This window comes from Cyanistes caeruleus, chromosome 14 (genome assembly GCF_971803275.1).
Source record: "Cyanistes caeruleus chromosome 14, bCyaCae1.hap1.1, whole genome shotgun sequence".
NCBI lineage: Eukaryota > Metazoa > Chordata > Aves > Passeriformes > Paridae > Cyanistes > Cyanistes caeruleus.
This window is the reverse complement of record NC_141714.1, coordinates 15,897,804-15,918,656: the sequence shown is the minus strand read 5'-3', so window position 1 is coordinate 15,918,656 and position 20,853 is coordinate 15,897,804. Positions and strand designations below refer to the sequence as shown.

General features: G+C 42.4%; 1 long non-coding RNA gene across 1 annotated transcript; it reads left to right on the top strand.

Moving 5' to 3' along the window:
• Nucleotides 1-16,119: 16,119 nt before the first annotated feature.
• On the top strand, nucleotides 16,120-19,772 carry LOC111928766 (uncharacterized). Its single transcript, XR_002864286.2, has 3 exons — nucleotides 16,120-16,239; nucleotides 17,428-17,570; nucleotides 19,156-19,772. It is a non-coding gene; the product is annotated as an uncharacterized LOC111928766 (long non-coding RNA).
• Nucleotides 19,773-20,853: the final 1,081 nt, after the last annotated feature.

The following is a 20,853-nucleotide window of genomic DNA, read 5'->3' as shown; positions in this document are numbered from 1 at the left end:
GAAATAAGGAAAATGCCAGTCAAAGTCTCCAGCTGCTGCTATGGTGTGTCCCAGAATCCCAGGATTTGGATGAAAACCTGTGTCAGCAGTTAATGACTCACTTGCAAAATGGGGTGATTAATTATTCTTCTGTATGACCACCCGTGGATGCTTTAGCTGTGGCCTGGGATGGATCTGTGTTAGTGCTTCATGACAGCCAACTCCAATCCAGGATGAAAGACTGGGATGTAATTAGCGAAATATTAATTGCCTAAGCGTCATAAATTTTACCGACGTCAAATCATTCTGTGGCCGTGCCAAGGAAGGAAAAATTCGCAGCTGGATTGAAAGAAGAATCCAGTCACTCTTCCTACATGTGTAGGGTTATTTGGATGAATGGAGAAAATGGGTTTCTTGAAACTATTGTCATCCCAGCACTGAACTGGGTGAGGTAGAAAAGTTCAGAGCTTGGATGGACCAGATCCTCAGCAACCTGCTCTGGGTGTGGGCAGCAGATGGGCCTGGGTGGTATCTGGGGGTCCAGAGGGGTCCTGTGGAGACACGAAATGCTGATGGTTTGCTGATGGATGAGCAGAGAAGGGCATGTTTTAGTCGAATCACAGAGGGAAAAAAAAAATCTGGGACTTCAGCATAGCCTGGAGGCGCAAACACAGGGAGATTTGCAAGTGGATGTAAAGTCTGTATTGCGTAAAAACAGGCTAAAGAATGGAAAGGCAAACAGTGTGGTGGTGTTTTCACAGATAGTGTGGTGGTATTTTCCACAATGTTTAGGTACTCATTACTCTAATCAGCCTGGGGAAGAAAGTTGGAATATTTCCATTTAAATCACATTGAACCAGAATAGGTGGCTCAAGAGTTACATGAGGACTAGACAGATCAGGAGAGAAGTATGATGAGCAGAAGGACCATGTGAGGTTCAGGCAAGCCCACCTGATCCCCACTGGCTGAAGCTTAGCCCCAGGATGTGTTTTTGCACCATGGCTCTGAGGATCTGAGCAAATGTTTTGGGGCTGTTCATTTGTGTTATCTTCATAAAGGGAGGAGGGAGGTCCTTGACCCTTCATGTTTTCTGCTTTAAGCATAAACCCCTTATCAAATCCAGGCAGAAACATTGTACAACTTTCAGAGCTGTGTTTAGCTGCCTGCATTTCCAGCCTGAGCAAACGGAATAATGTTTATTTATTTATTATTTATTTATTTATTATTTATTTATTTCTCCCTGTGCCACTGCTCGGAGGCAATTACATAAAGATGGAGCATTTCCCACTGGAAGCTTTTGACTCCAAGTTTAGAGGAGTCATTAGTCACGTCACACATGCTAAGTCTGGTGGAATTTGGCAGAGCTGCTTAAACTTTAACGAGGGGAAAGGGGTGACCCTTTACCTCAGCTGTGCTGAGGACAGACGCCGATGGTTACAACACAATGATAATTCATCTGGAGTTCAGTGCTCAGCTTCCTATTAAAATACCCCAGTCAGCCAGGATCAATCCCTACAAATCTGCCAAGAAAGATACAACTTGGATCAAACAATAACATTTTTGCTCAGGCTGCACAGACACAGTTTGGCTCTGATGTGTTTTCCCGGGTGAATTACAAAAGCAGGATTTGGAGATTCTTCCGTCTCGGGAATTAAATGCTCAGAACTATTGGCTGTCAACTTGAAGAATGTTAGATCTGCATCTCTCCACAATTGTCTTAAGTTTCTTGGAATTGAGCCCAGTTATTAGCAGGGGGTAAATAAGACAAAAATTGACAACAATATGCATTATAGGGTGAAGCGTAGAAGGCTGAGGTTTAGATGTGAACGGTTAATGGATTTCTTAGAACTGTGGTATTTGATTTGAAGCTCACCATGTTTTTCAAGCAGGTTCACCTCAGCTGATCTCTGAAAACTTAAATAAAAAAGAAGTATATTTTATTTCATTTGAAACACTGCAAGAATACAGGGTAGTGTTTATTAACTTGGTGTGATTTTGGGGGTTGTTCAGAGCCATTCTATGGTGATTAAAAATATGTTTTAAATGTGCACTGTTATAAGTTTGAGCTGGCCAGATTCAGTTTGGCTGTTGGTGTGGACAAATGCAGTAAAATGAAATCTGCTTGGTGAAATAGGAGCTAAATATCTGATATTTCCAAGTGTGTGTTATTTCTAAACTCCTCCTTTTGTTTTTACAACATACAGCGGGTACAAGGCTGTAAGGTCAGACTGGCAGTGATTCTGCATTTTCAGAAAAGTGGTTTTTGCTTTATTTTTTCTGTTGTCTTATGTGTTTGGACCATAAAAATGTTTTTTCTCTTCTGTGGCATGAGCCGTGTGTTTTATCTTACAGCACCTTTACTAGGGATGAAAAGGTCTGAGAAAAGAGTGATAATTTTACCACAGACCCAATGAGTCGACAGCACAGCTAAAATACAGCAAGCTTGTAAAAGACCCCATTTCAACGTGGTTCTAAAGAGCACAAATACAAATACCTTGACACAAGCCCCAAGCAACATAAACAAACTTAAATACACATTAAAGCTCAGTTCAGCCACGTACCTCAGCCTGAGGTTATTGAGATGTGCTGTACCCTCCTGAATCCACAGGTTTATTCACATCCATGCACATTTATGGGTGTACAAGCTCTTGTCTCAGCGAGCAAAATCAAGCCTTTATCCTGCTCTTTTTATTTCCCTGCTGAATCAAGTTTTTCTGCCTCCACTGGACTTCCTTTCTTTGGAAAATACACTCAGTGGTATTTTTCTGTAGGTTCTGGATGTGTTTCTGGAGTTTCAGTGAGTTTCCCCACCCCTCCCTGTGGCGGTGCTGCCTGAGCCTCTCTCCAAGCGTCTGATGGAGGCTTTGGGAAGAGCTTGGCTGCCTTTGCACCAGCGTCGATCCCTCCCCAGCAACAACACCAAGTTTCACTCTGGAGCCTGAGGTAGGTTTCTACTCAAATAAATCTCCAGACAATAATGATGGATTTGGGCACACAGATTCTAAAAAAACTGCGCACATAGTGGCTTCAAAAACTGACTTTACTCAGTTGGGAAACATCAACCTCCAGCCCTGACCCGTTTTCAGTAACTGTTGTTATGTCTCAGTAATCCCATTTTATATCTGGAAACCTCTGTGGTTTTATTTATACAAACAATTCTTGATTTTCTATTTTCTCTGAAGGAATTTTTTAGCTTTGTGTTCCCATGATTGCAGGTGTGTATTATGGCACTGGAAAGGAAATTACTGCCATGTATATATGGCTGATGGAAGCCATTCAGGGGTCATTGATGTGCAATGAGAAACTCCCAAAAACTTTTTCAAGGCGTGACTTTAGTAACAAACATAAGCCTGAGCTTGAAAATGAGCAGCTGGGTTGTTCCATTTGGTGACATCACATGGCAGGAGTTGGGTTGAGTTGGAGTGAGTTTGGGTCTTTTTTAGCAAAATATCACCCACTTGGGCCTAAGACCCTGTACCAATATAAACTATTAGTTTAGAATCAGGGGTTTCACTATTATTAGGCCACTGGGTAGAGGAAAATACTAAATGGAAATTATTTGGAATATACCAGCAAGTCCCAGGAAAGTGGGAGAGCAGAAAGGTCCAGTGCAGCTTCTCCAGGATTCCTGTAAATGGGGAGTTTCCAGGTCCCATTGATCATTCCTCTTTGCACCATGTGTATAAAATAGCAATTTGAGGTTTCAGGAGTGTCATGTCTGCATGATGAGTCCATCAATTTTCTTTGGCTGCAGGTTTCCCTTCAGTGGCTGGGAAGTAAATTATGAGAAGCTGAAGGAGAAAGCCGTAAATTATTGGGCTCTGCCAACTTCAATATCCGCAGCCTGACGGAGCCTTGATTTGACAACAATCTGCTTGTCAGTCTCTCTTGCAAAATATTAACACGCTCAATTATCAAATGTGTTATCCAACTGTTAAATCTCATGGATAGAGCAGTCCAAAGTCCAGGGTCAGGCTCCGTTTCTCCTCCCGCGACAAAGCATCTGCTCAGCCCTGGGAGCCGCACGTTCCTGGCCTGTGACAGCAGCGTTTCTTTAGGGTTAGCAGAGGGGTTTTTTTAGGAAATTCAGGCTCTTTCTGTGAGAAGTCTGGAAGGAAAGGCACAAGTATTGTTGTTTGGTTGCCCTGGGTGCAGTTGGAGTTTCTGGGAACAGGGAGTGAGAGCAGGATGGGCTCAGGACTCCCCAAAACAGCCTTTTCTGAAGATGCAAAAAACAAATCATATGCTTTTAAAAAGCCCCAAGTCTGGGGGGAAGCACCAGGTTACCTTAATTTAAGAACCTTAATTTTACCTTAATTTTACTAAATCAAGTGTCTCCTAACCACCAGCACAAAAATCTCACCTTTCTCTGAAAGACCCTTAGGGAAAACCATACCCCTTCAGTAGGATTTTATCCATCCTCCTGTTCTTTTCCCAGGCAATGGTGATGAACATTAGTCTGTCTCCTCATGCTGTAAATTATGATGGGCCACTGTAGATAAAGGGTTTGCGCTAAACATTAAAAACAGTCACCTGGAAACAAATGAAAGTATGATTAATAACCACATGCAAATTTATCCCCCATTTATAACTTGCTAGTAAATGCTGACATTTGGAGAGAGGGAATGCAGTACAGGAGGAGGATGTTGGGTTTTGCAATTACAGTCCCAATCCATTCTCAAAAGATTAAAGTTTTACACAGTGGTTGTTCTCGGGAAATTTGCTGAATCCTAATATTTAAGATGAAAGCATAATGAAGGATGATTTTTTTTTTTTAAAAAAAAAAAAAAGAATTGTCTGATAGGCTTGATTTGCCAGTTCCCACTGAAGCAAAACTTTCCTCTGACTTCAATTATCAGTAAATTGTGTTGACCTCAATAAGGGTTTTTGCAGAACTGGACCCGTAGCATGAATAGGCTGTTCTGTGCAGAAAAGTGACTGCATGAAAATGGCATCTTCTTACTCATCAGTTCTGCCTCCCGAGGGCACACGAGCTGCTGTGTCTGGCTTTAATGACAGAAATGAGCTTTTGCTGCTCTTTCTTCCTGTGAGACCTTCGGAGCCAGTGGAACCAGGCTGGGAGTTGGTGCAACAGCAGCAGAATTTGGGTGAGAACAGCTGTGTCCTTCACACCCAGAGGTGTGTGACCCCCAGGTTGTACCCCAAAAAGGCTGTCCCCCAAAAGGGTGTGACAAAACCCAAACCCCTGTCTGCACTCCACAATGAATCAACCATCATTTTCCCACTGGGCTACTCCAGACCGGGAGCTTTAAACGCTCTCTGTTTGACATCCTCCTGATTTATTGCATTTGTAAAGGTGACCTTAAATATTTTAATGGTAATAATTCTTTCAAGGGCTTAAATCAGTAAATGTGCTGTGTTCATATTTTGGCATTATATACTGTAGGCAATTTAATCCATATAAGCAGTTTCAGTGATATTAACACTGTAGGCAAACTGATACTAAAGTTTAAATGTCAGAGAGAGTTTTCATATTACATCTAGTGCAAACAAAGCATTTTTTCTCCAAGTACTGAGGCATAAAATACCAGGAGATAGTAAAGACAGAGAGTGCCAATGAATCTGAAACAAATAGGAAGTGAAATTTATAGTATTTTCAGATATGTGCCCTATCCAAGGACTGCTGCTGCTGCTGCACAGATCTATAAAATTAGAGATAAGAGAAAAACCTTGTAGCGCTTCACAATAAATGCACCTCCACCAGGGTATCTATCTGGATTTCTGTAACTCCCTGGAGATTTACTATTTCACCTTGGATTTATTTCCCACTGTGCATAGCATGGATGGTGTTTCATATTTCCTCCATTGCCCCACTCACTGTGTGGTGGCAGGTGCCAGTGGTAATCACTGGGCAGGGATGTGACACCATGAGCCCACCCCTTGCAGGAGGGTGCAAACAGGAATGGGCTGGGATCATCCCACCAATATTTACCCAGGAGCTTGGGATCAGGCAGGATTCCATCCTTTAGCCCCCAAGCTCTGGGTGACTTCTCACGCTCAATGAGCAGCCAAGACTTTGCCTTATTGGGGAAAAAAAGCAATGATTGGGTAAAAAGAGGCGCCTTCCATGGTTTCCAGCTCGTGGTGAGGTGCTGGGTGCTGCCCATGTTGGGATAAATGATTCCTGTGGCTCTCCAGGGCCATTGGCCCTGGGAAGGTGCATCTGAGCCAGCCAAGCACCGGCTCATAAAACCTGTGACAAATGGTCAAAAGGTTTATTAGCCATGTAGTGCTGCACATGACCCCATAAACCAGCAAGGATGTGTGGAAACACGGGCTGTTTGTTAGGATGTTTGCTTGTTAAATAACCTGACCTGCTCTGGAATCTCCTGCTGGCATCGCTGGGCTGAGAAAGGGGGGAAACTCAGTAAAAATAAGTGAAGCAACCCATGAATGATGTGTAGAAAGTCACAGGAGGAGGAAGCACAAATGCTGTCACATGGAGGATGAGAGTGGAAGGGTATAATCACCAAGAAACAAAATTTATGAGCTAATTATGCTCTTTTTTCCTAAGGATTCTTGTCTTTGATTTGATCCCTCTGAAGGTTTGGCACAGCTTTGGTGACCATGGTTCCTGGGAATGTTCATCACTATCACTTAGGTGACGGGACTGTGGTACCGAACTTGGCAGTGCCTCTTTATCTCAAGGAATTTTCAAGGTGCTTTAGGCAACTTTAGGCAACTGGATATAAGGGAGAAAATCCTGCTCCTATTGGGATGGCGAAAAAGTTCCTCAGCCTCCATCCTTCCCTGGCTTCCAGGGCTTTCAAGCTAATCCTTGCCAGACCTTGATGAGATGTCCCAGACCACAAACAAAAAGAGCTCCAGACCCCATGGGAGGAAGGGACAGCGTTTGCCATGAGAAGTTTCTTTCACTATCCAGAAAACTCAAACACAAACATCTTCCCAGCTGTGTCATTGCAGCAAGGTGAACTTTTTGTGCTCTGGGCTGAAGGATCCCTCTGGAACAGCACTTCTTCCATCAGGAGCCCCTGGCAGCAGGATGTGACCATCACCTTTTCTGGCCACAGCTGCTGGGCAAACAAGTGACCCAATGCACAACTTGCAAACTCCAGAATCTGTCAAAGGGAGGAGAAAATGAATGTTCTCAAGATCTCATAGCAAATTTCAGTCTTCTGCTGAAAGAGAGCCAAGATCTTTAATTCATATTCACATCCCTAATCAATATTTCAAGAAAACCAAAGTGTAAAGCTCAACCTGTTTAATCGTGGTTCTGCCTTCATCTTGATTGTACCTAATTTCATCAGGGTCACACTGAAGATCTCAGGCTTGTTTAATTCTAAACGCCAATGACAGTCAGAGGAACCCAATTTTAGTTGTGGCTCTGTAAGATTTTTTATTCAAAAGCAATTAAATGGCTTTCTTTGGCCTCCTTAAATTGACAAACTGTAAATAATGTGTTCTGGAGGGTTGTTTCTCCATAGGAAATGATACCACCATATTTAAAAGATATATGGAATGACTTGTGATAACTGCTACTACCTCAATAGATGATAAATCAATAAATTAAAGTAACAGCACATAAAATGATGAATTCTGGTAGACTTAAGGTGATATAAAATAATTGGTGATTTCACTGCTATTTCCATTTTTAATGGGTTTCTGTGGTGCTATGTTCTGGCAGCAGGGCTGGAAAGGTAAATTAATCTTTATGCATCATCATCATCAGGCAGTGTAAACACGGCCAAACTTAATTAGGACATAATAGATTGTTAAGTGTCTGCCCCTCAGAGGTAAGATTGCTCTGGCAAGTGATTACAGACTCTCAGGCAAGGTCTTCTTTAAAAGACTGGTGGTAGATTTCCATGCCTCTGACAACAAACCCCATGGAAAACCCTGCCAGAGGGGCAGCTTTCCACGGTCCCAGGGCCAAGCACAAATCTGCAGTGAAATATTAATGAAATGTGGCCTGAGGTTGTACTGCTTTGGCAGTAAAAACTCTTGTTTTACTGAAAAAAAACCCCAAAACAATGGGAGTCATTGAAATCTCCACCTGGATGGAAGCGCTGGGCCTTCCCAGCTCATCTTCCCACAGCCATAGGCACCCCGTGCTGGGCTGGACAATCCATGGAGAGGGGAGCTGGGCTGAAGTAGGTGTATAAAAATAGCAAAAATTTTACTTGACATACTGTCTTATAAACATTATTGCACGTTAAGTAGAGAACTGCAATACAGTCTATTTTTCACTTCTATTTCTGATATCAGTTTTTGTCATTAGCAGATCCATTCCTGTGTAATTTTCTGAGCCTGTTGTACTGTGACCTCTCTTTCCATGGCAGCAGTCAAACCTACACTTCTATATAAAGTATATTTTTATACTTTACTACACATGCTCTTGTTTCTTAAATGGAATATATGTTCACTAGCTGAACACAAGGTGATAATTTCTGGTTTAAAAGTAGCTGCAAAACATAGTTCAGAAATCTCAAAAAATTTTGTGAGGCATGTTGGCAAAATAATTCTGAAAAGATAATGCATTTTATTAGACAGTTTCAGTCTGGATTTAATGTCTGTACAGTGTGGACAGCAGAAAATTCAGGCAAGAAAATATATTGTAGTCTCAGGGGAATTTTAATTGTGTCTGCTTTAAAACTCATTTTGTAGTATGGGTTTAGTGTGTCAAGGTCACGATGCACAGTGGCACGAACTGGCCAGATGTGGAGATCTTTTTCACACTGTCAGATACCAAAAGGTGTCTTAATAACTGGAAATCAAACTGCAGCATTATCTTGAATGCCTTGATTACTCCAAGGCTCCTTTTGGAGTTCAATGTTCTTGATTTTATTTCCTGATAATTGTGCTAAGAGTTTTCTGCTGCTCAGTTGCCTCAGGAGTTTGGATATGGTTTTGAGAGCAGGATTCCCCTGCTAGTGCAACCCTCCAGGGCAGAAAACATTTCTCATTATGGAGATTATCATAGATATTGTATGAAAAGAGGAAAAAATAATTTCAGAGCTGTAGGAAAGGTCTACTGCAGACCACCACTCTAGACCCATCTTGTTCATCAGGATAAAACAGCAGAGAAGACAAGAATGTTGAGTTCCCAGCTTTATTTGGTCACTGCCATCCTTGCAGATGGGTTTTGTGTACTTTAATTTCTATTTTAAGTCTTTAATTCACATTTTAATTCCCTCTTTGCTAATTTATTATGTTTTTCTCTTTCTTTGCACCACCTAAAACTAAACCAGTTTAATCCACATACATCTCAGAATCAGACTCCCCCCCTGCATTTGCTTTTTCATTTCCACTCTTTGGTAATAGCTTTTACAAGCAGACCAGTTTAAATTCTTAATTTTGTCTTATTCCTCTAAATGCACAATGATTCTTCAACTGGAAAGGAAAGATAGTAGCTCAGAATGATCCATATGTTGAAGTACTGTATTTTCATCGTTTAAATGATAAACTTCCCATCAAATATCCACAAATGTACATTCATGACTCCCATCCAATGATCTATTGGCCAGAGGCACATACATTGTTTTAATTTATTTTGGAGTAAAGGTGCTTTCCTGCCGAGTTTGGATAAGCTTGCTAGGCACCAAACAGATGTTCAATAAAAGAGACTTTACTGAATATGACAGAGAAACTCAGGGAAAGAGGATGAAGGAAGGAAAATTACAGGATGTATGGATTCTTGGTTCATCACACAACAGGCCACAATTTTAATCGGGACCCTTTTACGGATGGAGCAGTAAAGAAACAGAAGGACCAGGGATGTCTTGGAAGAAGGTGATGCCAATGTGTTGCTCGTGGTGGAATTAACTTTGGCAAACCCGCTGTGAAAGCACACAAAGACTCCCCATCCTCTGATGGGTTTAGTTTCCCAGTTTGGGAAAAAAAAACCCTTCAGAAATTCAGTGGCAGGATCTGGGGGAATTACAAGGACAGGAGGTGGGCATGTGAGGGCTCCTTCCCACCATGTGAAACACCCAATTTTGCTCTCAGAAGGGAAGAGTGATTCTTAAAACACCCCAGCCTCACATCTATTCAGGCTTTTCCTGTTTGGAGAAAGGTGCTATTTAAGGAGGAGTTGAGGAGCATAAAGCCAGCCTGATTCATCGGGAGATCAAAGAGGAAATGCTGCCTTTGAGATAAAGATGGCTCTGCTTTGAAAGGTTTCTCCTTTGTTCAGGGATGTCCACCCACCACGTGGGACAGCTCCTCCTGAGAGACACACATGAGATAAGCACCTCCTCTGCCTGCTCCCAGGGAGCTTAACCTCCAATTTTTGGCTGTCTCCATCAAAGAGAGAGTTGGTGCCTGACCTCCCCAGCCCCACCCTGACTTTGAGCCCAGTGGGAATTGGCCTCCATCTCGTGACAGAGAATTGACTCCATTAATTTTTTAATTTTTAAACCTGGAAAATATTAACACCCTGCTGGAAACGTTCTTGTTTGCAAGACATCAATCCCAATGTTGATTTGCTGAGGAAGAGGACTTGACATTCTCCACCCAGCAATCTGCTGTGCTCATCCAGGGGCAGCTCAGCTTTCCTCATTCTACCTTCCGCTATGGATGTGTCAACGTGGTGAAAACTTGAAGTATTTAAATATATTTAAGGACATTTTGGTAAAATCTGATAGTATAGAAGGTAGAATGGCTTCTGCAGGTGCAGCTCTTCCATCAGTGCTCCCCATCCAGATTATCTGATGTTTTCAAAATTGGTCCTAATAGTAGTGGAAATGCCTTGGAATGTGGAGTAGGACAATCAATATGTGACCTGATTTGGCTGCTGAGGCTTTCTCTTGGTGGAATGGAATAGAGAGAGAAGGTAAGAAGGGGTTTCTGGAAAAGGCACCTTTATAATTGAATTTCCTAAACTTCCATTCAGAAGATTCTCAGCTTGGCTTATCTCACCTACATTCACTTCTTTAGAAGGAACTTCCTTTCTGCAATCTACAAAATGTGTATTTTCATGTAGACATGAGATAATAAAGGCAAAGTGAGTAGGATATGTGGAGAAAGATGGCAAAAATTCATGGCAAAAGAGGATCTGAAGGAAATGAAAGGTCTGAGTGGTAATTGACATCAGACCTAACTACTTATTTTTTTAAGAAGCTGTTGAGATGCTGATGTGGATATTTACCAAGCTCTTCCTGGGCAGGACTTACTGATTATCAGCAAGTTGAGAAGAGAAAGTAATTCAGCTGTGGGACTGTGATGGGCTTCTCCAAAATACACATTGATATCTGTTAATTTACAATGGAGAAGCAACACTGTCCCTTTAATAATAAATTGTTTTGTAGTTTATTATTAAAACCACCAGCCATTCAGAGCCAAGGGTCAATAAACAGGAGTCTGCAACGTGAAGTAGGATCTTGTGTTGATTTACTGGGCCATTACTATGTGTTAGTATCTACAACCAGGAGCACCAGGTCTCCACTGCTGCTGATGAATTCACACATGATGCTGAAGTTTCAAAACACTGAAGCCTGGGCAATGTTTTTCACAAGATGGATTGGCATTTTTAATAATTCCCAGATCCCAAACACATATGAAACGAGCCCTTGATGAGAAAGGTCTGATTACAAATAACCTGCAGAGAGATGAAAGTTCGTTTTTAATATCTGTTTTTTTAATTCTGCCTTCGACTTTCAAGAGGCTTCAAAAGAAGGCAAAGACTAGAAAACAGTTTGATTTAATACTGTTAGATGTGTGAAATAAAATGCTGGACAATAAGAGATGTAAAACAAGCAACAAGTGCAAATGACTTAAATCAAATTAAAGAGCTAATTGAAAATAATGGAATTAAACCCTTTTTTGGTTGTTGTTATTCATCTGGTTTTCAGCACTGTTTGCAACAGCATTTTTTTTTTAATTTTTTTTTTATCTTCTTCACTTTGAAGAACAAACTTTCTCTGCCATGAAAGACAATGATTTTAATCAGGCTCTGAAATGTCATTCTCTGGGGATGTGGATGTTAAAATGCCAGCGAGGAGGAGAAGCACCATCAACACAAACCAGCGGGGCAGCCACGGAGTGAAGCAGCCTCGGTGTGTGGAGCTCTGATACAACATCCTGATACCGAGATCCTTCAGCTCCCATCACAGTGATCCTCACCAACACCACCTTGCCTTCATTCTCTCTGTATCTAAAGGAATTATTTTCCTTTTTGTTGTTGTAACATGGACTCTCTCAGATTCAACTGAGCAGATCTCAGACTCCAGTGAGCAACCACGAGGTATCTGCTGGTAAATCTCTGTTTTTAGAACAGATCATCCAATGTGGAGTGAGCTTTTGTTGGTTTTGTTTAAGCAGCTGAAGGGAAATGGGGGTTACATGAGGGGTTTTGGGTGTTTTTCTATTCATTTAAGCAAATGAGTGACCCCTCTGCAGTGGGATTGGTGTGACTGCAAACCTGCCTGTGCTGCAGGGAGCTGCTCATGGGTGTTCCAGCTTCTCCTGGAAGAGGAGGTGTCCCAGCAGGAACACAACTGTCCTTACAGCTCCTCACTGTCCCCCTTCTCTTCCCCTGCCCCGTGCCCTTGCTGTTCCAGGCTGATTTCTCCTTGCTCTCCCAAGCCTCCTCCTCATCCTCCTGGGCTTGAGCTCCAGGGCAGGGATGGCTCAGCAAAGGTGCATTTGCCCAAAGGGCCTGAAGGCTTCAGTGATTAGAAAAATCCTGCTGAGTAGAATCGAGGATTTTAAGGGTCTTATCAAAGTTAAACGATGATTCTGTGATTGTGGAGCACACCTGCAGGGGGATGTTACCCAAAGACCTTGAATGAGGCCTGGCTTTGCAGAGCAAAATTAAACCTGTTATAAGCATTTTGTACAGAAAATGCCCCCATAAATCCCTGTCATCAGTGTTCAGAAAGTTTCTCTCATTTTTTGACTGGAAGCTCACAGAAATAACTTCCCTGTGGAGTTCAGAGCTGGGCAGCACAGCAGGCTCAGCTGCTCCTTGGCTTTAAAGGTTATTTTTGCTTTACCCCATCCTGCACAGGAGAAAACCATGTTTGGAGCAACCTGTTCTAGTGGAAGGTGTCCCTGCCCGTGGCAGAGACTGGAATGAGATGATATTTTAGTTCCTTCCAACCCAACCCACTCCAGATTCTGTGATTAACTTTCTGCCTTTCTCATGGGCATCTTAATTTTAAGTCTTGCAGAAGGAGAAAACCAACTGAGAAAACACGAGGATAATCCCCCTGCATGTGGAAATGTTTTTTTTTTAAATGAAATTATTTCCCTTGTGTACTGCTACACTGCCTCTTCATTAGAGGGACAGGAGAAGTGTGTGCTTGCTCAGTGCTGAGCTCTCATGGTGTGCAGGGCTGCATAAAAGAAATCATTCCTGGTGCTAAAAACCAACCTGACACTGCTCCTTAAGTTTGGTGAAATATCCAATCAGTCTCAGTGGGTTTTTCAGGAAAAGGAATAAATAAAATAACAGTAAGGAAAAAGAAAAAAAAAAAAAAAAAAAAAGGGGGAAAATAAAGAAGAGAGAAAACCCACCAACCCTGGTGTGTTCCCATAATAAAGGGTCTAAAAATGCCCCGCTCATTGATGCAAAATTACAGTTATTGTTTATCCTCCTTCTACTTCACACAGCTTTATACAATACACACCACGAAAAATACAAGCAAACAACCGACACATTAGTTAAGAGACCTTCCATTTTACTTTGGCGGTTCACGATAATGGAATTTAATTGTGGAAAAAGCTGAATAATTTTAGCTGAATGTCATTTGGTTCATTCAAACTGGGAATCAGGGACATTTTTAACAAAGGTTTTCAAACTTCTTTTGAAATCAGGAAGCTGCTGTGCACAGATAAGGGGAGAGGTTTGAGGATTCTCTATCAGAAATTTCAAGGTTTTTTCCATCTGCTTTTTCACATTAACTGGTAATTATCCAGAAAGGCACATAATAGTGCAGAAATGACAGAAGCTGACAAAGGTTTTCCTAAGATATGTAAATTGTCAGTGATAGGCAAGGTGCAACAGAAAGGCTTTCTACAGCACAATTATTTATGCCAGTTTCATTTGCTTTTAGGTAGCGCTGATGGTTCTACCCCACCGCCGCCTTTATCACAGGCACTGCACATTCCCTCACCACCAGCACACAGGCAAGGTGGCAAAAACTGAGCTTGGAGCTTGGTGGTCTCCTCCAATGCCTCTATTTTCTATTAAATACATGCACAGGGGGCTGTGTGAGGAGATATTTCTGAATTGGTTATAACCTTCCCCTCCATTCCTCACGCTGCAGAAATAAATAAAAAATGTCATCTTTCCCAGTGAAGCAGCTCCCACACAGTGGTGGTCTCAGAGCCCACCTTGCTCACATCAGCTCTTTGAGGGAGGAAGTGTTAGAGGGGACACTCAGCTGTTTGCCTCTGAGGTTCGTTAGCCCTCTCTGCTAATTGCCCAATGCCAGCAGAGCGCTGAAGCCCTTAGAGCTGCTCGGATAAAGCCCCTTCCTCCAGCTCTCTCTGTGCAGGGCTTCTCTTGATGGGTTTGGAAAGGTGGGTAGTGGGACAACCACTCTATTTGCCTTTAAAAATTCATTCTGGGAATGTAGAATCATGGAACAGTTTGAGCTGGAAGGGATCTTTTGAAGGTCATCCAGTCCAACCCCCCTCAATGAGCAGGGAAGGCCGGATTTGGGTGCTCTTAGGTCATTACTCCTCAGGGAGGAAAGATCCCCTCTCCCTAAATTGTCCACTCAGTCTCAGGAATTATTACCCAGGGCATCACAAACATGCCATCCCCTTGACTGTCCCAGCAGGTCACCAGGCTGGGCTCCAAGTCTTGAACAGGGTTCTATAAGGATATTTTAAGTCTCTGCTGCACAGGAAGAAGGATTGGGTTTTGATAAATATTCCTTTGCCAAAGGAGAATTTGGACTTCTGCGTCTTTCTGAGAACTTAATTCTTATTTAAGTAAAGAGTAAGGGGCTGTGCCTGAGAGAAATTCCTGCCTGACCTCCCCCTCATTCAGCTCATACCAGAATTACAGGTTTTAATTAACCTTTCCTGGGAATAGGACTTCCCATGTAACTTCACATGTAACAAGAGGTTATAGAATCTTTAATTCATGGGAGAACTTTACCTGCTGTAGTGGTACCAGAGGAGTTATGGTGGGATAATCGCTTCCCATCAGCACCTAAGTGATGTTAAAATACCCTGATGGGAGGAGCTCCCATGTGTTTGTGTAGGTGAAATTAATTTCCTTTATGGTAATATTCCCTGAAGTTAATGGGTGCTGAGAGAAAGGACACAAGATGCAACACAACAGATTTGTATTAAAAAACCCCAATGAGATTGCATTTGAAAGTCAATGGGCTTTGTTATTAACTCTAAGGACTTTCTCTCCTATCTGGTGCTTTGTTTTCCCAAATCAGAGAGGTCAAACCCGTGTGAAAGGCTTGGGGAGGGACAGAGAAGAAGGATTTCACCTGCCAGAGTCATTGGGCTGCAAGTGGTGCCCAAGGAGAGCCTGTCCCTGCAGGAACCAGCTGGAGCTACTTGTTTTCCTTACTTTATTTCATTTTATTAAAGACAGATTTTCTTCCAGGGGCTTTTATGCCATAAAGATTCAGTAAAAACTCCCAAGAGCTTCTTGGTCAGTGCTGAACTGAACACCAGGATATGCCAGTTCTGGGGGTTTGGGTGAAACATCCCAGCAGCTGTTTTTTGGGGGCTGCAGCCCCAGAATAGCTGATGTGTTCATGACCCCTTTTGTCCCCCATTCCTGTTAATTCCCAGGACTCCCTCCTTTCCCTGAGCAGCCCCTGGTATTGCTGGAGGGGCAAAACCAGCAGCTCCAGCTGCTGACACTGGGCTGTAGCTCCACTTAGCGCTGTGAAAGCCGAAAAAGGCATCAAACGTGCCTGGGTTTAAGCAGAAGTCTATAAATTATTAATTGCAAGAGGAAACCCCAGCTCGTGCTCAGGGGACGCCCCAGGACAAGATGAGGTGGGGGACCTGATCCCAAGCTCAGCTGGAAATGGATTTTGGGAGTATGCAGGTGAATTAAATGAGGTGGGCCAGCAGCATCCTGCTGATATTCATACAGAGCATTTAGGATGTTAAAAAATTGCCTGAGCACTGATTACGTCCTCAAACTTTCTGGATTTCCTTTGGTTTTACTGTTTTTAGGTTTCTTTTTTATAATAAAGTTTAAATTAGATCAAAAACCACCAGGCCTGTGAAGATGGTCCCGGGTGGTTTGTGCGCAGCAGAGCTGAGGACTTTGGAGTTGTCATGCACAGACATCAGGTGAGAGCTGGCAAAAGCACTTTGAAAAGGCACAAAGGCACTTAAGGACAGAAACCCTGAGGATGCTCAATAAACAATCACAGGAACAGTGCCGTGAATGTGACTTTGCCATTGTTACACATTTCTGCTCCTGCTTGTAATGACATTTTGGCCACTGTCTAAATACACAGAAATGGCCTGAATGCATCATCTGGATTATCTGATATTAGTTTAAATTTTTGGGATTTTTTTCTGCAGCCTCTTGGTAGACTTTGAACTAAGCAAAAGAAAAAAAAAAAAAAATTAAACCTATTTCAGAGTAATTGAACTGTGTTCACATTAACTTACACTAAAATTATTTTTAATTAAATGAACTTCCCCTGTTTGTAGCTGGAAGGTACTTGTGTGAGATAAAAACTCCATTCTAATAACGCTGAGACTCACCAGCACTTAATTAGCATCACAACTCAAGGCAGAGGGAGCAGGAAGGCGAGCAGTGAGGTGGGTCTGTGCTGCTGGGTGGGATTTTGGGAAGGGATGCTCAGCCCCCATCCCAGAGCCCACCCAGCGCCGCGAGGAACGCCGGGAGGCGAAATCACGCCTAGGATTTGACACAGTTTGTGGCAAAAGCAATTATAATTAACATTATATTAAATATTAAGTCAAGATCATAAAATGTTGATTGGTACTGATTAGCTGCATAATCCATAATTAGAAATCACTGCACCCTTCAGCAGGTACTGTAGTGCCTTGCCTGTGATTTCACCGCTAAATTAAGCGAGAGTGATTCAGCTTTTGCCCTGAGTTTTACTCCTGCATTTCATTTATGGCAGAAGCACATTCAGGTAAAGAAAGGAACAGGATCTGTTTCCATTCAGGCTGCTCCTGAATTCCCCATCCTAAGGGCAGCTCCCCACCCTTTCCATGCCCATGGGGAAGTGATGGCCAAACTGCCCTTGACCTTTCTCAGCTCTGCTTTGGTTGTGTCTGAAAGATGTAGGGAGAAGCATGGATGGAGTCCCCATCCCTGGAGGGGCTCAAAATCCATGTGGATGTGGCTTTTGGGGACATGGGGGAGTGGTGGCCTTGCCAGTGCTGGGGGATGGTCACAATGACCTTAGAAGGTTTTCCCAGCCTGAATGATTCCATGACCATATGGAATTCTGTATTCTCTGAAAATTCTTTGTGTATTTCCTTACCCCAAAACAGCGACTGCAGAAGGTGGAGCTGAGGCCATGCCCTCCTGGCTCCAGCCAAGATGAAGCAGCACAAGGCAGCTCCAAGATAATGATTTATTTTTGGCCCAAACTCGGAATACCTCTCAGGACACCTCAGCAAGGAGGGAGCAAAAGGTGATTCTTTATTCTGATTTGATTTCAGAAGACCAAACCCATCTGTGCCTCACTCGTTAATGGGATGGAAATGGGGACCCTCTGGGGAGGTTGGTGGCTCTGGGCTGAGGAGCTGCTGCAAGAGGGTGAATTATTTGGGGTGTTATCAAAGCTTGCTGCAGCAGTCCTGCTTTCCCCTAATTTTATGGGTCCATTTACCCTAGATATCCATTTGTAATGGATAATGTCATCATCACACACTGTGAAACACTCAAGTTTTGTTAAAGTAAAGAACAAAGTCCCCTAAACCATGAGGTTTTATGTCTTTGCTGCTAATTTCAGTCACTGTCTTGGCTGGAGACCCAGCTGTGATTTTCCACAGTAGAGCTGGATAAAAATAATAAAATTTGGTGGATAAAATCCCAAACTCATGGCAGCCTGGCTGCTCCTAGTGGAGCTGCAGCAGCCTCTTTGCAGCCGAGCTGATCCAGAGGGACCCTCGGAGGCTGCGCTGGGCACCCGCTGGCAAACCCAGGGACACAGAGAGAAAACATTGTTGTAATTTCCTCTTGTCCGAAGGCACTTTGGAGTCCTAGGGAAGAAATCTTTTCATTCCTTCTGCTCTTATCTTTTGCTCTGATTAGCATTGTCTGGGAGTGGAGCTGAGGTTCTGGGCAGAGAATTAAATCAATTAAATCAATGCGGCCGTGACGCTCCAGTGATTTTCCCTAACCAAGGGTTGGGCCGAAAAGGAGGGAACAGGGAATCACAGGGAAGGTGGGGAAAAGCAGGAAAGCTGGGCTGAAATCCCTTTTTTCCTGTGCTGGATATCATGGAATGCAGCCCTGGACTGGGTCAGGGGGGTACTTGCACTCACACACTCATTCCCACATCATTTTAATTATTTTCCTTATTGTATTAATGACTTATTGTATTAATGACTTTGTTTTTATTTAAAGCAATACATTTTTATTTTTATACAGATATATATAAATTTATTTATATTATATATATATATATGTATATGTGTGTATATATATGTATATGAGATACATTTTTATTTTAAATTAATGTGATGGCATAGACCATCTCCATCTTTTAAGAGCTACTTTTGGCTAGTCCAGGGAATCCTCTGCTCTGCCTGAGCTCCTCGAGCAGCCATGTATCCTAAGGAGATCTTTGTTCCACTACAAAGCATCCAAACCCTGCTCACATTCTTGCAACAACCTGAAAACACCAGCAAACACAAATCTGGTGTGTTCTTTGCTGAAGTATTGAGAGTATCAGGGTTACCTCAGAGTGAGCAGCTAAATAAATAAATTCAAAAATTTAAGATTCCCATGCCATCAAAACCAAGGTATTTCCACTCCTTCAGGATTTTAATTTGAAAAAAAAAAAAATTGTAAAAAGATAGCAGCAGAATGTCCTCTCTCTGTCACCCTTCCCTGTCCTTCCTTCCTGAGGGCGGTTCTGGGCACAGGGTGCTGAATTTCTGTTATAAGACTGGGTTTGCATCTCCTGCCTGGGATGTACAGCTAATCCCCCCATCCAGCATACAGCCTTTTGGCTTCTGGAATACTAAAAATGTCTCTTTTTTTGCCTGCAGAACCAATGCATTAACTCTGAGAAGGGGCAGCAGAAGGAAAGCCTGGAGCTGGAACATCCTTTGAGCAACAGCAAAGCAAGAGAAAGCAAAAACATCCCTCTAAGATGGCTGCAAACAGAAGGTCTCTGCAGTCCCTCCTTAAGCACTAAAGATATTTTCATTTCAAAATATCTACTTAAAGGCAGGTTTAATCTCAAAACAGCATTTTCCACTTTAAAATAAAAAATCACACACACGCACACAAAAAAAAAAACCCACCTTCAAAAATGTCTTCAGTTATTTCTCCTTCAATTTTTTTTTTTTTTCCAATTAAATTAATTTAAACAGAGTGAAAAATGCTTTATGCCCTAAGAGCCTGAAACCTCTGGTGTCAGCTGAAATGGGCACTTGTGCTCTCAGCTTCAGCCCTCGCTGCAGGCACCTCTGCTTTGAAGCCTTTGAAGTGTTTGTGGCACAGGAAGAGTCTCTCCTCAGAGAACACCAGTTATTTTACAGACATTTAATGTGTGAAGTGTGTGTGCCTGTGTTTGGGTTTGGATAATGGGGGTTTCACAAGGCAGGTGGGAAAACAGGGATGGGATCTTGACTTGCAGAGCAAAATTGAAGGAAAAACCAACGTGAGATCATCTCTAAGATGCTTCCAGCCTTCATCAGCACCATCCTGAAGATGCAGATGAAATTATCTGACCTTCAGAGGGACCAAAATATTTTTTTAGTGCCTTTAGAATTCATTCACTCTCCCAGCACCAGGATTCCCTTTAGAGGAAATAATGCCACCAAAAAAAGCCTGGGAACACCAGGAGCAAGGGGCTGAGGATGCCCAACCCCACAGGGCAGCTGATACAACCCCCAAGCTTATTTTGGGGAGGTGATGCAAAAGTCTTGCAATAAATTTGATTAATGGCTGGGTTTTGGAGCTAATTATTTAACTCATGCAATGACCTCGCTTGTGATTTGAGAGGCAAAACCTCTGCCTGCATTTCAGGGGAGCTGATGTAAAATCCCCACCTCGACACCCACCATGGCCAATTTTGAGGCTGGTTTGTTGAAATCATTACATCTCCTTTCTTTTTTTGCAGGGGGAGGGAGCAGGGATGCCCAAAAGTTGATGCCTCTGTTTCAGAATAATCCACGTTTATTCACCATGCACTGCAATTATTCCAGCTTGTAACCAATGAGGTTTAATTAAAATAAAAATCTCAAATCAGCCAGTTCAGCCAATGTTATCTGAGCACTGATGGTTTACTGAACATCATCTCCCATGAACTGGTATTTAAATAGAAGAAAACACCAAAAAAAACCCTCTTACATCTGAAATGGAAAAACAATTCTGTTCTGTGACTTTACAGAGTTATTTTTGAGGACATGTAATATATCTTTGCAGAGTCCCTGATCTAGGAGAGGCTCTTTCCTCTCAGTGTTTGTTGCTTTTCTTAATGTAAACACAAGGAAATATTGGGTAATGGATAGGGGGAATAAATAGATAAAGAATATAGAATGAAACCTCTATTTTTCAAACAATTGGCCTTCATGCTACTTTATTTTTAATTTCTCCAGCTTTCCTGGAGCCATCCTTGACTCAGCCAAGGCCAGATGGGACTTCTTCCTTCTTTGCAGATCCTGAAGATTATAAAGCTTCAATTTACTTTTCCACAACCAAATGTTTAGTACCTGCTGGACTACATTTTCCTTTGGTAT